Genomic DNA, 16,860 nt, shown 5'->3' on the forward strand with positions numbered 1-16,860 from the left:
AATTATTTTAAGATTGTATCTTACGACAGTCAAAATGATTGAAGTAATAAAAAAATAATAGCAAACACAGGTGAGAATGAAAACGAAAGAAAAATAATTTTCCTCTACAGTGCACAAACTCTTTCAATCTTTTGACACACATAGCAGAGACCTGCCAGTGTTAGTAGCTAGCTGAATGCTTTTATAATATGTGAGATTCAAAACACATTGTTTACTTTCGACAAACTAGCTTCGTTGAGTAGAGAAATGTGGCCCTAAAAATCAGTAATTTATAAGAGAAATTCTCATGAACTATTTTGTAAAAACACAGCATCTGTACAAAGAAGGCCTCAATTGAATTGAGTTTTAAAATCAGTAGTTTTCACTATGGTTTTATTGTAAAAGTTATCAAAAGTTACTATTTGAAATGAATAATTAACTATCAGTTATTTCTCTAAAACAGTCCAGACTGAATCCATATTTAGAAGACTAGTCGATTACACTGCACTGTAACTCATAAGCAAGACAGGTTATGAATAAATAATTATTTCATTGATATGGTAATTTATATCATATACTTTTGCTTTAAAATTGTTTAAAACACTTACATAATACTTTCAGTTCTAAGTGAATTATATTATACCTCTTAAATAAAAGTAGGATGGCAAGATATGAATCTGTAAGCTGGATATTCAAAATTGAAGTCGTACAAATATTAATAATAATAAGCTGGATGAGTGCTTGAATTTAGATCATATGATATTCAGGAAAATATTGACGTTTCAATAGTTCATAGATTGTAAGGAAGAATACAAAAAATGTTACTTTATAACATAAGTATAACTAGAACCATGTGTTACCTGGTTAAAAAGCATTCAGAGACTTCAACAAGGTCCTAGAGGGCAAAGAAAGTCGTATTGAGAGAAGTCAATAGATATAATTATGTAGAATATTTATAGTGAACACATTTTGGCAGAAAGAAGATTGCAAGCTTGTTACTGTTCAATGTCAAGTTTTAAGAACAAGGAACTTTTGTGGTTTTCTGTTGTGGTTTTGGTAATTAATGTAATTTTATTACATTCTAAAAGGTAAGCTCTCTGTATGATAATATTGAAAATGAACTAAACATTCTTTGACAATAGAACATACCAGAAAACTGAGTACCTACCTCTTGCCATATTTTTTTGTTCATGATGAAGATGAAAGAGAAACTATCAGGTATGTAGTATTTGTCAAATATGGAAGTAGAAAATTGATATTCTAATAAACACTAATCTAAGCAATTCATCAACAGATATTTCATTTTACCAGTGATTAAGATATTTACAAAAATACATTGATAAAATAGTGAAGTTCTGTAATTTCCAAGGTTACATAATAAATGAGCTTCAAATCGTCTAAGAGTGCTTCCCAAAATATTTTAAAACATGATTTTTTTTTTATTAACTTGAGTATTTCTTATATACATTTCAAGTGTTATTCCCTTTCCCGGTTTCCGGGCAAACATCCCTCTCCCCCTCCCCTTCCTTATGGGTGTTCCCCTCCCAACCCTCCCCCCATTGCCGCCCTCCCCCCATAGTCTAGTTCACTGGGGGTTCAGTCTTAGCAGGACCCAGGGCTTCCCCTTCCACTGGTGCTCTTACTAGGATATTCATTGCTACCTATGAGGTCAGAGTCCAGGGTCAGTCCATGTATAGTCTTTAGGTAGTGGCTTAGTCCCTGGAAGCTCTGGTTGTTTGACATTGTTGTACTTTTGGGGTCTCGAGCCCCTTCAAGCTCTTCCAGTTCTTTCTCTGATTCCTTCAACGGGGGACCTATTCTCAGTTCAGTGGTTTGCTGCTGGCATTCGCCTCTGTATTTGCTGTATTCTGGCTGTGTCTCTCAGGAGCGATCTACATCCGGCTCCTGTCGGTCTGCACTTCTTTGCTTCATCCATCTTGTCTAATTGGGTGGCTGTATATGTATGGGCCACATGTGGGGCAGGCTCCGGATGGGTGTTCCTTCAGTCTCTGTTTTAATCTTTGCCTCTCCCTTCCCTGCCAAGGGTATTCTTTTTCCTCATTTAAGGAAGGAGTGAAGCATTCACATTTTGATCATCCGTCTTGAGTTTCGTTTGTTCTAGGGATCTAGGGTAATTCAAGCATTTGGGCTAAAAGCCACTTATCAATGAGTGCATACCATGTATGTCTTTCTGTGATTGGGTTAGCTCACTCAGGATGATATTTTCCAGTTCCAACCATTTGCCTACGAATTTCATAAACTCGTTGTTTTTGATAGCTGAGTAATATTCCATTGTGTAGATGTACCACATTTTCTGTATCCATTCCTCTGTTGAAGGGCATCTGGGTTCTTTCCATTTTCTGGGTATTAAAAATAAGGCTGCGATGAACATAGTGGAGCACGTGTCTCTTTTATATGTTGAGGCATCTTTTGGGTATATGCCCAAGAGAGGTATAGCTGGATCCTCAGGCAGTTCAATGTTCAATTTTCTGAGGAACCTCCAGACTGATTTCCAGAATGGTTTTACCAGTCTGCAATCCCACCAACAATGGAGGAGTGTTCCTCTTTCTCCACATCCTCGCCAGCATCTGCTATCACCTGAGTTTTTGATCTTAGCCATTCTCACTGGTGTGAGGTGAAATCTCAGGGTTGTTTTGATTTGCATTTCCCTTATGACTAAAGATGTTGAACATTTCTTTAGGTGTTTCTCAGCCATTCGGCATTCCTCAGCTGTGAATTCTTTGTTTAGCTCTGAACCCCATTTTTAATAGGGTTATTTGTTTCCCTGCGGTCTAACTTCTTGAGTTCTTTGTATATTTTGGATATAAGGCCTCTATCTGTTGTAGGATTGGTAAAGATCTTTTCTCAATCTGTTGGTTGCCGTTTTGTCCTAACCACCGTGTCCTTTGCCTTACAGAAGCTTTGCAGTTTTATGAGATCCCATTTGTCGATTCTTGATCTTAGAGCATAAGCCATTGGTGTTTTGTTCAGGAAATTTTTTCCAGTGCCCATGTGTTCCAGATGCTTCCCTAGTTTTTCTTCTATTAGTTTGAGTGTGTCTGGTTTGATGTGGAGGTCCTTGATCCACTTGGACTTAAGCTTTGTACAGGGTGATAAGGATGGATCGATCTGCATTCTTCTACATGTTGCCCTCCAGTTGAACCAGCACCATTTGCTGAAAATGCTATCTTTTTTCCATTGGATGGTTTTGGCTCCTTTGTCAAAAATCAAGTGACCATAGGTGTGTGGGTTCATTTCTGGGTCTTCAATTCTATTCCATTGGTCTATCTGTCTGTCTCTGTACCAATACCATGCAGTTTTTATTAAAACATGATTTTATAGCTGTTGCAGATGATTCTGTTTTGTGTTGTGCATTATAGTGTGCTGTCATCAGAACATTGAAATCTTCAATGCCAACACTCATTCATCTCTTGGACTGATCTTACACTGCTTCAAGGTACACCTCCTAAAATAACAGTGAAGAAAAATAAGGGAGGCCAGAGGCATTGGCCTCAAAGAAAACTTTTCCTTATATATCAAGTCTCTAACTCATAAGCTATTCGGAATACTAGACTGAAGAAGGCCTAGAATCTTAACACATGGGATGGATAGCATTGATGTGATGGTATTGCTTGGAGGATTGATTCTAGTATAGTTTTTCCCTTGATCATTTCACACTGAATATGTAGTGATTCCAAGTGCTAGGGAAATAGATGCTTTTAAGTCATCTCTGCTGGAACATCTACTGTAAAAAAAGAACTATTGAATTGAAATGTAGTGTTTATTTTGAGAAATAATGCTGGTGTTTCTTCAAAGTCACTTATAAAATTGAAAATCATTATTATTTATATTATTTTCAAACTAAATGTTGTCTTATGTCAGCATTTATGTAGATTAAACAAAACACTCTTATAAGAATATAAAATAACCCAAGTGATCTATGTCTGCAATCAAATAAATACCATGTTTTTCTCCTCATAAGTTAAAAAATGAAAATTGTATGAACACATAAAAAAGGATTTTGTTGCTCTATTTAAATCTTTGAAGAGATGATTTATCTAATGTTAATAACAATATTTCTTTTATCACACTTTCATATTATTATCTCTCTAAAACTGATCTTTCCTGAATGAATTTGATTATCTAATTTAAAAAGATGCATGACTGCCTTGTGAAATTTCCTAATATTTATGCTTTAGATGTTATCATATATGTATAAGTGCTACACGTTATATATGTATAAAATATATAAAATATATTTTTATATATTTATATATAATAAAAAGGGAAATTGGCTATTTAAGAAGATTGAGTAAATTAATAAAATATTATTTTCTCCCAAAATGTTTTTGGGCAATTAGGCTAGGGAGAATAGGCTTCCTTAGAAAAGCATCCATAGAGGCATGTCTTTCTTATGTCAGGTTGAAAAAAATTAGAGAGTGGGTGAGATTAAGCAAGTAATGTAACTGAGTGTAGGAAATGGCTTTCTAATAGTTTCTTTTAGCATTAAACTATTAATAAATATAAATACTTTCTATATACTTTGCCTACTTAAAACCTTTTTCAGAAATTGTTTCAAATTATCACAAAACTACAAGCGATTAAAACCTACAGTGGTTATGATTATATTGGTAATAGCCACCATTTACTATGTGTGAAAATGACTCTTCAGTGGATTTGATTTAGCTTATTTAATAATCAAACTGAGGATATTAGCTAGAAGCATTTTTATATGGAGAAAATGGAAGGATTTTATGTTTAAAATCATTATTATTGTGAATAACAAATCCTGAAAAGAGGCTGTCCCCGGCTGTGATCAAAAACACATCGAAGGTCTGAGGAGAACGAGTGACAGTTTGGAATCTCAGCACTGTGGAGAAATTGGAATTTTGTATGCTCAGAGACTGATTCTTTTGTCTTGAGCTTGTTTTAGTTCCTAGAATAGGCATTTCTTGTCCTGCTCTGCATTTGAACTAATATTTCATGATAAATAAAAACTTCTTAGAAGGTACTTAGCTCAGCAGAACCCTAACTTTTGCCAATGCAAGGGCAAAAGTTGTCAGATACTTCAGGTAAACAGAAAAACTTTCTTGATCTTAATGCATGTCTTTCCCGCGTACCTTCCAACATATTGTATTTTAAACTTCCATTGAGTTATTAGTCTCTTTCTTGTGTAAACCAAAACTCCCTGGGAAACGGGAACTTGAAATTTGTGGTAACTTTAATCTGTGTTCCCAGGGAATGACCATTCAAAAAAGCTCCATAATAACCCATGTCTTATTTTCTTTAGGGTTTATTTTTTCTGAGGGTTTGTGGTTTTATGTCCATAATACATATCAAAGTGCACAAATATTACTAGAAAAATGTATCTATTCTATGACAGTCTTGATTTGGAATTACTGACTGTTCTTTGAGCACTACACGGTTAATCTGCAGATTTCTTTACTTACTGTGACTTTTTTTTCAATTAATTTTTTGCCTCAATAATATGTACAAATTTAGCATAATGATACAACTGTTTATCTGTTTACTTTCCTCTTCTAGGCACGTTAATATTGTGAATTCTGTTAAAAGTTTTGCCTACTTACTTGGGTAATTGTATGTTATTCTGATGGTTATAGATGAGAATTTCACAATAGATCTTTCTGTAACGACTGCTAATAATTCACAGCCTTGGGTAATTTTCCCATTTCTTGAAACTTGCAGTTACTTTTGAATGGGTTTTAGTGTGAAATAGAGCCAAAGAAATGTTGACATTCTATTCTTTTTTACAATTCAGTATATAGATATTATTTAGGTGTGAAAGAATCAATATGAAGATTCAAAGGTAATTTACAGAAAATATGATGGTACCCTTTACATTAAAAAATACTTATAAGAGTCATTAATTCTATGCGTATGCTGAAATGGTAGTTTTGAGGAGGCTGCAGTAATCTTGTTCACTGGGAAGAGTTCCTTTTCTTAATCATGCCCTTAAACCTTTATTACATTCAGCTTCTCTCCTTGAGTTCTAATGGTTCATTGATTTGGAAAGTCATAGTCTTTTATTTTTTTTTCTTTTTACATTTCCATCAAGATACTTGGGTTGGATAATAAAATTAGAATGATCTTGAAGCAGCATCTGAATTTGCATATATAGCATATTTTTTTCTGAAAAGATTGTCTGAGTCAGATATTGAATTTTGAAAAAGAAACCGAAATGTAAGTGTGAGAAAACTTGTGCTGCTGTGTCATGTTTTAAGAAATGGGATTTTAATTATTATTTTTTCCTCAGTTATAGAGAAATAACTCTTCTATAAATGAAGATGCTCCTGAGCTTAAAACTTGCAGATTGTTAATTTCATGTTCTAATATACTTAGTAATCAAACTTCTTATTCACACTGTATTTTTAACAATAGATAAATTATCATTTGAATTTTATTGTTGCAATAGCTCCTTTTCTATGTGTGTTATTTAAATTTCAAATTAAAGGATGTAGGATTTGAAATTCTGCATGTGAAAGTTTAACCTCCCTCAGATTTGGATGTTACTTTTATTATTTCCACCACGGGAAGCTATTGACAAGACCAAGGGATAGAAATAACAAAGCAAAAGTCACGTGGATGGTCTGATATCACGAAGCACTGTATAATAATTTTCCATAAATACTGTGAATTGTTTAGTGTTACATGGCTATCCACTGTTAGAATAGAGTTGTGCCATGGGTAGAAAAAGCCAAATTCTAATGCTTTCGAAAATAACAGGCAGTGAAGTTCTTCACAGTAGAGTATCAATACCTCTCTAGATATTTCCCTAACAGTTTTTCGTTTTGGTTGGTCCACTGTATTATTTCAAAGCATTATTTCTATTCAATTATCCCTGGATTACAAAAAAATCTTCTTGTCGTATAAACATTTGTAATTCACTGGCTTGAAGAGCACTATCCAAGATAATTAGCTTTGGTTTTCAACTGGGGTCCTGGCTGGCAATGTTTTTTCCACCTCCCTAAACAGTGGTGTCCAAAGGATGGAAGGGTGAGGATAAACCTTTTGAATCCTCATCACTTATAAATTATGACTAAGTAAGACATTGCTCCATTGTCCTGGTGTTGAGACCAACACATTTTCCTACAACCTCCTAGAAGTCCACAATTTAAATTTGTATCACCTTCTGCAATTAGTTGCAAATGCACCTAGTTGCCATTTGTATGCTATGAGTTCATGGGAAAAGACAGGGTTCTCTATTCAATACCTATGATATAATTAATACAATGAGAAAATTTCCAAAAGTATACACAGGCATTTTAAGTGTCATTGCATAGATATAGTAGAAATTTTTGATTATCATTTTCGTAATTGACTATTTTTTTGCATTTTATTGGATATTTTATATATTTCCACTTCAAATGTTACCCCTTTCCCAGTTCTCCCACTCTCCTACCCTCCCTGCTTCTATGAGGATGTTCCTCCTTCCACACACCCACTCCCACTTCACCACACTGGCATTCCCTTACCCTGTGGAAATGAGACTTCACAAAACTAAGGGCTTCACTTATTGATGCCAGACAATGCCATCTCTGCTACATATGCGGCTGGAGCCATGGGACTATTTTTGTCTTTACTGGGTGATGATAGAAAAAAAAGCAGCAAGTTATGGTCATTTATCCCAAGAAAACAGTAAAGGAGAAAATAAGAAAAATAGGGCATGAAGATACATGCTTTATCTGTTAACTGAGGGTATTTGAAATGCTGGTAAATAGCAATTACTAAAAGGATCTGGACCTGAATGAGGACAAATACTAATGGGATTTGGAGATTTGTCATTTTCATATTTTCTACTTCTTATGGCTAAACTAACCCTTACAGTTAATATTTTGTATAATTCAAAGCCATGTCTAAAAAAGGCATTTTCTTCCAGGGAATAATGAAATAAAATGATAGCACTTTGAATAGCTTTTATTTCATTTTTAAAATTCAGAATACAGAATATGGGCTAATTTTTGGCTTGTTAATATGTCAACACTATTGCAATATGCTTATATTTAATCTCCATTTTTCTTTCTTGCCTTGTCTATTGTTCCCTTCCTCCACCCAGATTCTCTCTTCTCTGGTCCCCACATTTATAAATTATATATATAATATAATATATAAAATTCACATATACATTATACAGATATACAGATTTTATACATATATGTATGTAAAACCTGTCATTTTTAAGCCTTTATCTACCCATGGGCATTTAAGCTGATTCTATATCTATTAGAAATAATAGAGTGATTGATATGGTTATGGAAGTATTGCCATTAACAGTTAAGTCACAGCTACTATATGGTGCTTCTAATTTCAGTTCTAGCTTGATTTTTCTTATTGACTGTTGTGATTTACCTTCCCACCAACATTATATTAGAGTTGTACATAAAGGCACATTTTATATTTGCTAAATCTGTGCGGTTCTGTTTTTTAAGGCATAATTAAATATTACTTCCAGTTGTCTACTTTACACTGTGTTAGTACTAATAGTACATAAGCTACTTTATTTCCGTTGCTGTGAAAAGATACCATTGCCACAGCAACTTTTATAAAGGAAAGCATTTAATTGGGGCTGGCTTACAGTTCAGAGGTTTAGTCCATTATTGTCATGGCAGGCAACACAGAAGCACACAGGGAAACAAGGAGTTGGACAGGACGCCGAGACTCTTTCACCCTGATTCACAGACAGCAGGGAGAAAGGACACTGTATCTGGCCTGATCATTTGAGACTCCAAAGCTCCTGCCCAGCGACACTTCCTCTAACAAGTCCGCACCTACTCCACCAAGGCCACACTTCCTAACACTACTCCCTAACGGTTGAAATATAAGTGTATGGAGGCCATTCTTGTTTAAAACATCACAGTACAGTTGTCATATAAATTATTTAAGCAGATTAGCATGGGCTACATTAGCAAACAGAGTAACAGGTAAAGATTTTATTCTTTTGTTTTGTTTTCCTGTATACCAAAAAGATCCCAGTAGAAATCAGTGAGGGAAGAAAACAGATATGCCTGCCATTGAGCGCAAAGAAATGGAAGGGTGAGAGGGAAATCTTCTTAAGGAGAGGTGGGGATTTGTCATTTAGGAATTAAAATATTCCTGCAAAAATCTCAAAAAATCTCCACAGCCTCAAGAGACTGCCGGTTCATGTTCTCCACCGAGTGTCTGAATATTGGGAGAAACAAAACTCTTCTCACTCCCAGTCACATTTCTGCTTGTGAGGAAAGAGTCATGCAGGGTTCAGAAGGCAGAGATGACCTTATGCTGGTAAAAGGTCATCATTTCCAGCAGCAGCAGAGCAGCTGCAGCAGCCGCAGCAGCAGCAGCAGCAGCAGCAGCAGCATTTCAGATTTCTCCATCTCCAGCACCAAGAATTGCAGTTGCCGGAGGCCCTATAGGGGCAAAGGTTCCTTGGGGTAGAGGAACCTACCTCTCAAGGCTAGTCATCTTCTGGAGGCAATCCAAAAAGATGAAAGATTTTGCCAAATTGATTTAGATTCAGAGTCTCCACAGGAGAGATGCTTCCAACGAAAGATCTCTGCAAAGATTCAGTCAACATGTCCCATGTCCACAGGTGCATCATATGTAGACTGCAGAGGAACTTCGGGAACCCGGTACCAGAGTGTTACAGCCACAGGGGTGAGGGCCATCTTGTACCTATAGATTCTGGCTAGACCAAAGTCAGCCAACTTGACTGTCTCATTACTTGTCATTAATATGTTCTCTGGCTTTAGGTCTCCATGAACAATGCAATTTGCATGAAGGAAATCTAGGCCACTTAGAAACTGGTACATCAGACTCTTGTTTCTCCAGACATGTTCCTAGGTCCCAGTGCATATGCTCAAACATTATGGTGACCTTGATAACGGGTTCAGTTCTGGAACCAACACAGACATTCATCAGTCTTACACCTAGCCAAGAGCTGTGGAGGTGGTCCACTATCTGGGCTTGTGAATCGGTTCCTGTGGAATCATACACCTGGGATCAGTCTGGGTTGCTGGAAGCTTCAGGCCAGACCATAAACACAGGCAGTGACCTAGAGAGGCACCCTCACCACTACCCTCACCTTGTGACCAGCAACCAGAGAGGTGGGCTGAAACACAACAGGCCAAATTTAAAGATTTTTTTAAACTGCTTTTTAAAAATATTTATTAAAAATATTTAAAATTTGACAACTTTTATATCTCTCACATTTCTCCTTTTGTTTTGTATGCTCAAGAATATGTCTGATACTTGAAAGTTTAAAATTATAGTTTTTGTGGTTAATTATATACAACATAGCTTTTACTCATTTTGGCATTTCTCTTTACCCTGTCCTTGTTTTCTTTCTATTGGATTAGGATTCCAGAGACCTAGGGTAAAAAATCAAACACTAATAAATAGATAAATAAACAAACAAACAAATGACAATATGACTTCTTATGATATTCTGATATCATGGATTTGATACTCATAGATCAGTACTCATAGCTCAACCAAAATCAAAGAAGTGTCCCCCTGCATCAAATGAGAATTAATTCAGAGAGAAACAGTCCTAAAGAGAATGTCACCATCAAATTTCTCCTCTCGTATCTGATGGAACCCTATGGAAAAGGAAGAAGAAAGAGGGTAAGAGACAGAAACAATGGGGAACAGCAGGAGAATAAGAGCCTCTTAAAGCATACATGAACTCACAGAGACGGGAGTATCAAGCAAGATCCTATACAGGTGTGCACCAGATTCTCTGTGTATATATTATAGCTTAGAGCTTACGAGTTTTTTTGGAATTCCTGAACATGTGAATGAGTCTTTGAAACTTTTGACTCCTCTTGGAGTTCTTTTTATCCTGTTGGTGTGGACAGTTATCTATATGCAGGTGAAGGCGGGGACAAGATAAGGCAAGGTCTGTGATTGGGCAGTGAAAAAGTAAGGCAGGCACAGAGTTTTGAAGAGAGGGGACTGGAGGAAAGGGGAGGGAAGGGGATGGAAGGGGGATGGAAGGGGAGGGGAGAGAGGAGAGGAGAGGAGAGGAAAAGAGAGGAGAGGAGAGGAGAGAAGGGGAGGGGAGGGGAGGGGAGGGGAGGAGGAGAGGAGAGGAGAGGAGAGGAGAGGAGAGGAGAGGAGAGGAGAGGAGAGGAGAGGAGAGGAGAGGAGAGGAGAGGAGGTGAGAATAACCAATATGGAGGAGGAGAAGGTCCACCCAGATCTGTGTGGCTTTAAAGGGCCACAGGTAGTTACGAATATTTCATAAGAGATGAATTTGTGTAGAATAGTTTGTCTTATCTAGGTGAGCAGTTTATACAATTATCAATTAGTTGTGAGTTTATTGTGTGGATGCTCTGTGCAATGAGAATTTAAGATATACATCTATCCGATTGATAAATTAAAAGCTTATTGCATTTTGATCTTAACGAATTACTGGAAGTTGTGACTATAACCACAAGGGGCGGACCCTAGGAATATGAGCAGAATCCACAGCAAAAGAGCTTTGAGATAGGCGGTCTCTGTATGGAGCTGGCCTGGCAGCGACCAGTCTTGGGAACTAGACGGTTGGCGAGATTGGTGCCGGGCTCAGAGTGTAGCTGGCAACAGCATCGGATGGATATTGGGAACTTGGCGAGTCGGGTTGGGATGCGTTATTGATTAAGATAAAAATACTTGGCAGATGCCATGGGACCCTGTGGAGCTGGCACTGGCGTGGATTGGTAGATTCTGTATTTAATATTTACTGTTACATGTTGGTTTGCCTTGTCTAACTTCAATGTTAGGACTTTTGTTTATCTTATATTTTATTGTGATGTGTTGGGTCATTATAGTTTGGAAGCTTGTTCTTTCTTAATGAGACAGAAAAAGGAGTATAACCAGATGGGAGGGAACTGGAGAGAAGCTGGCAGGATGGAAAATATAATCAGGATATATTAAAAAATTAAAAGAAATCTCAATCAAAAGAACATTTGGAGGGAAGGATTTAGTTCAACTTGCAGGTTTTAGTGTAGAATGAAGGGACATCCGGGACACAACTTAAGGCAGAAAGTAAAGCACAAGCCACAAAGAAACACTCTTACCAGAGGCTTTGAATGGCTTCCTCAGCCTGATTTCCTGTATGAGGAATGACCAGTTCTCCAGGAAGGCATTTACCACCATGTTCTGGAACCTCTTACGTAACTCATTCATCCAAGAATTACTCCTTAGACTTGCCTACAGACACATCTGATGGAGGCATTTCTCTAACTGAATTCACTCATCCAAAATGATCCTGATTTATGTGAAGTAAACAAAAATTAACCAGGAAAATCTCTTCTCAACGTGATCAATACAATTTTAATTTGGCAGCATTTTTAGATTCAAATATAATCATAACTTATTTTAGATTTTTTGTTAGGTGGTACACATCAGCAATTAAGGTAAATGCTGGAGCAGGGAGAGGGAACTTAGCAGTTAAGAGAATAAACTGTTCCTGAAGATGTTCTATATTGGATTCAGGGCTCACAGCTCAGGAAGCTCATGGTCACCTGTAACTCCAGTTTTAGGGAATCTTATTCCGTCTACTGGCCTCTGTGAGCAAAGACTCACATACAGACAGTCATGCAACGTCTTTTAATGCTGAAGGTAAGCAAAATTACAGGATGTTAATTTTCTTCCTGAATAATTCACTTTTTTAATTCTACAAAATACTTTTATATGTTTTGTTCCACAAATGCGGATAATTAGCAAGTTACGATAGCATGTAATGTAATGACTACAGTTTTTTTTTAGTTTTTATAACTTTATATCTTAATCATCATTTAAATTTAAGGAAGTTTTCAAAAACTCTTTCAGAAAGGTACAAATATATCAGGCCAATGCACGACTGCAGCAAAGGAAGCACTAAATGTGGATTTGTTCTGAGTCACAGAATATAGAAATTGAAGAGCTCAGAACTAAACGCAGACTGGATAGAAAGTGAACCAGCAATTCTATGGAAGTAGTTATTACATATTTTCCCCATGGTATAACTATAAATTATGAAAGTAAACACAGTGGTGTATGTATCTGAAGAGATGTAGATTAAAAATGAAAGAAAGGTCTAAGTTATATAAACAGGAACTAATAACAATGCATTATCACATAGATGAAGGTTTAAATTCTCATCTTATACTTCTTAAGAAAACTGATATTTCTTGAATAGTTTTTCACAATTTTAAAAAAATATAATAACTAGACATGCTGAAAAAATTGGTAAACTTATTATAAGCTTAAGTGCCCCATGACAAAATTGTTGAAGATTCAATGGGTGGTTATGTGGCTAATAGGAAACCTTAGGCATTCTTAATTACTCAGGTTTCCCTTCTGGGAAAATGGCAGTTCTCCATAAGCAGACCGTGGATCTGGGTAGTGGGAAGGAAAGGGTGTGGTCAAAGTTTAGACAGTCAAAATTTGGAAAATGTCTTTCTGTGCATTGTGAAAACTGAAAAGGAAGCATGCTGGTAGTTAATTAGCACCGAGGCCACGGATAACCATATAACTCTGTTATACCTAATTCTGATTTAATTTTTTCATTTCTCCTTGATTTCCTAATGCTGTTCATATTAAGGGCAGGAGATATCCCAATCCTTTCCATTTTCATGTGCACACCCAAGATTGGTAGAGTAGAGGATAGAGAAAGGCTCGTTTCGAATTTTCACTTTTACTTGAAATTCAATAAAGAAAGAAAATGAAGAAAAAAATCTGACAGAAAATCTGTAGCTATAGTGAGGGGACAGAGATGAAATTGATAGGTACAGCCTGGGAACTCTATGTAATAGCAAATAAAAATACTAATCATTATAACATGATCTGTACTTTGTTTTAGAGTTTATGACTCAAATATACAATAAAGAAAAGGGAAGAAAAGTGATAAAGAATACTAAGACATGAAAATATCAATAAATTAGAGGAATGGGTTTAAAATAGATTTTTGGTAACTGTACAGAATATCTGGATATGTTGAGGCATCAGAAGTTTTATTCTCTCTCTCTCTCTCTCTCTCTCTCTCTCTCTCTCTCTCTCTCTGTGTGTGGGGGGGTTGTGTTTCACCTTTCTTTTTTGTATTCATGAAAATTATTTTTAGACTGAATATAGTGTTTGAAAATTATTCATTGAAATGGTTAATGAAAATATTAAAAATAAGCAAGAAAAGACAGTCAACTTGAAAACAAGGTAGTTAAATCCATGTAAACTTTAGATGTGAGGTAAGCCCATAAACCCATGAAATCTGTGGTCTGTTGGAATAGCAAAGGAAGGAGAAGGTAATATATGAAGAAATAATGAAAAGGTTATTCATTTTAAAATACCTAGTAGTGTGACGGGCCCAAGTTTTATTATCATTGTGGCCTACAATGTTCCCAGGGAAAATGAATAATTCATTTTCCCAATACAATAATAGGAAAAGTATGTTCAACTTAGATCAGTTACTCTAATAGTAAAATAATGGATGTTCAAACTCAAACAATCCAATGTAGATTTAAAAATAAGTATACAGACCTAAAATTCTTATATTCTCTAAAAACACCACCTTTACGTTTCTTTGAAAGAAAGTCAAGGCATAAATTCAGTCTTACCTCACTCTTAAAAGAGATGATACCTATAAAGAAAAGGCAGTGACTCTTAGCATACTCCCATTTCTGCTGTACTATTGTTTTCTTTTCCTATGTGCCATACATCAGTAGATATTATCCTACTAACATGGGAGTAGGCCTTGTTTTGATCTTATTTTACTCCTTGGTCTTCATTTAATTTTTACTGTCTCCTTAGCATTTCATTTTATCGAAGGCCATTTTACTATATACTATTCTCATTTTATCAAATTGAAGATCACACACACACACACACACACACACACACACACACATATGCACACACACAGAAAAAGAGATATAGTAGGGACTATAGTCATTTAAAGTCCAAACATTTTATTTCACTTTTTATTGAGCCGTATCTCTTTGTCAATTGTCAGTTCCACCTAGCTTAGGTCCTTATCTTGTTGGGAATAAAAATGTCTCTTGGTGATTTTCTTCCTTTCCTCAGTAAAACTTAAAGATTCTGTTCAGATTTACAGGAACAAACAAGCAAATAAAAACCTGTAGAAAAGAAAGCATGTGTTAAATGATATTTCTAAGTCCTTATGTTATACTTTAAACAGTTCACCACTACGGAATACACAATAAAAATATAATTTTAGAGCAATAAAACCAACACAGCTCTGTGTATATCATGTGTACTTTCTCTTCGTGTTTTCAGTGTTTTTACAATATAAGGTGTATTGTATTAGTTTCAAATTTTCTTATCATTTTAAGTAATCATTTGGAAAAATTTTAATTGAAACAAAGCCTTATAAAGGTTTAACACAGTTTGAATTGAGAATGGGATATGGAAAATTAATGGCCCATATGCATTGCCTATGAGGATTTATACAGATTATCTATACTTGTCAAGCAAACCAAATTATGATGCATGTATTTTGTTAAAAGTCTATTTTGGAGTAATTCTTATTGAGACAAAAGGGTGAACTCTTCATTTTAATTTAAGGTACACTTAATGACTATCAAACCGAGCTTATCTTTAAAGATTAAATTCATCTAATTGATGGGAGCACTGTTTCTTACATTCACCACAGTATGATTCAATTTACGAGTGAAGGCAGGATGCCTTCATGAAGAATTTCTCAGCAGGATTGAAGACTTATTCCCAAACAGTTAGTATCTATTTTTATACCTGAGTGGGAGATTACAAAAAGACCCAATGTTTAAAAAGATCTAAAAAAAAAAAGAAATAGAAAAGAAGGTGAAAAAAAGTAATATTATACATACTGCATTCAAGTAAAGGATCTGAATTTGAAAAATCTTAATGATTTAAGTTGACCTATGTTTTGATTTAAAACATTTCATTTAAAATATCTTGTAGTTTATATAATAGATCTTAAGATCTATTCTAATAGATATATGCTGTTTGCATTTTATCAACAAGAATTGAAGTTTGTTTCATTAGGACTAATATTTGCTGTGTTGGTTAGCTTTGTCAAAATGTCATAAGATAGAATCATATAAAAAGAGGGAAATGTCTCTTCAGCTGAGAAAACGTCTCCATAGGATTAGCCTGTAGGCAAACTTATTGACCATTTTCTTGGTTAATGTTGGATATGAGTGGATCTCTCACACTGTGGGTGGTGCAGACCCTTCCAGAAAGTAATTCAGGGTTGTATAAAAAAGCAAACTAAGTCTCTTTGTTGGCGTCTCATTTACTGTAAAGAGATACCAAGACAATTGGAATTCATATAAAGTGGAACTTTTAATTTTGTCTGGCTTACAGTTTTACAGGTTCAGTCCGTTATCGTCATGGTGCGAAGGATGGCAGCACTGAGGAAGACGTGGTGCTGGAAAGAAGATGAGAGTTCTACATCTTGATTCAAAGACAGACAGAAGGAAACTGTATTTTGCAGACAATCAAGAAGAGAATCTCCCAATTAGTGGAGTTTAAGTAGAGGCCTCAAAGCCTATCCCAACAGCAACTCACTTCCTTCAACAAGGCCACACTTCCTAAGAGCTTCACTTCCCACCAGCCCAGCATGTGCAATGCACCACAATAAGCAAGTAAAGAAGAACAAACACGGTTGGGGATTTAGCTCAGTGGTAGAGCGCTTGTCTAGGAAGCGCAAGGCCCAGGGTTCAGTCCTCAGCTCAGATAAAAAAAAAAAAAAAAAAAAAAAAAAAAAAACCCAGCTCCGAAAAAAAGAACCAAAAAAAAAAAAAAAAAAAAAAAAAAAAAGAAGAACAAACACGTGTCATTGCTTGTGAATTCTGCTTCAGTTCTGGACGATAAACCAGGATACATAAATCACATACAAGATTTCCTTGATAAGTTATTTTTGGTTAA

The 16,860-nt window shown here is 35.7% G+C and overlaps 1 pseudogene; it reads right to left on the reverse strand.

Moving 5' to 3' along the window:
* Positions 1–9,336: 9,336 nt before the first annotated feature.
* Cdk4-ps1 (cyclin-dependent kinase 4, pseudogene 1) lies at positions 9,337–9,894 on the reverse strand (annotated as a pseudogene).
* Between the last annotated feature and the right edge of the window lie 6,966 nt (positions 9,895–16,860).

The sequence above is a fragment of the Rattus norvegicus genome, chromosome 15, assembly GCF_036323735.1.
Source record: "Rattus norvegicus strain BN/NHsdMcwi chromosome 15, GRCr8, whole genome shotgun sequence".
NCBI lineage: Eukaryota > Metazoa > Chordata > Mammalia > Rodentia > Muridae > Rattus > Rattus norvegicus.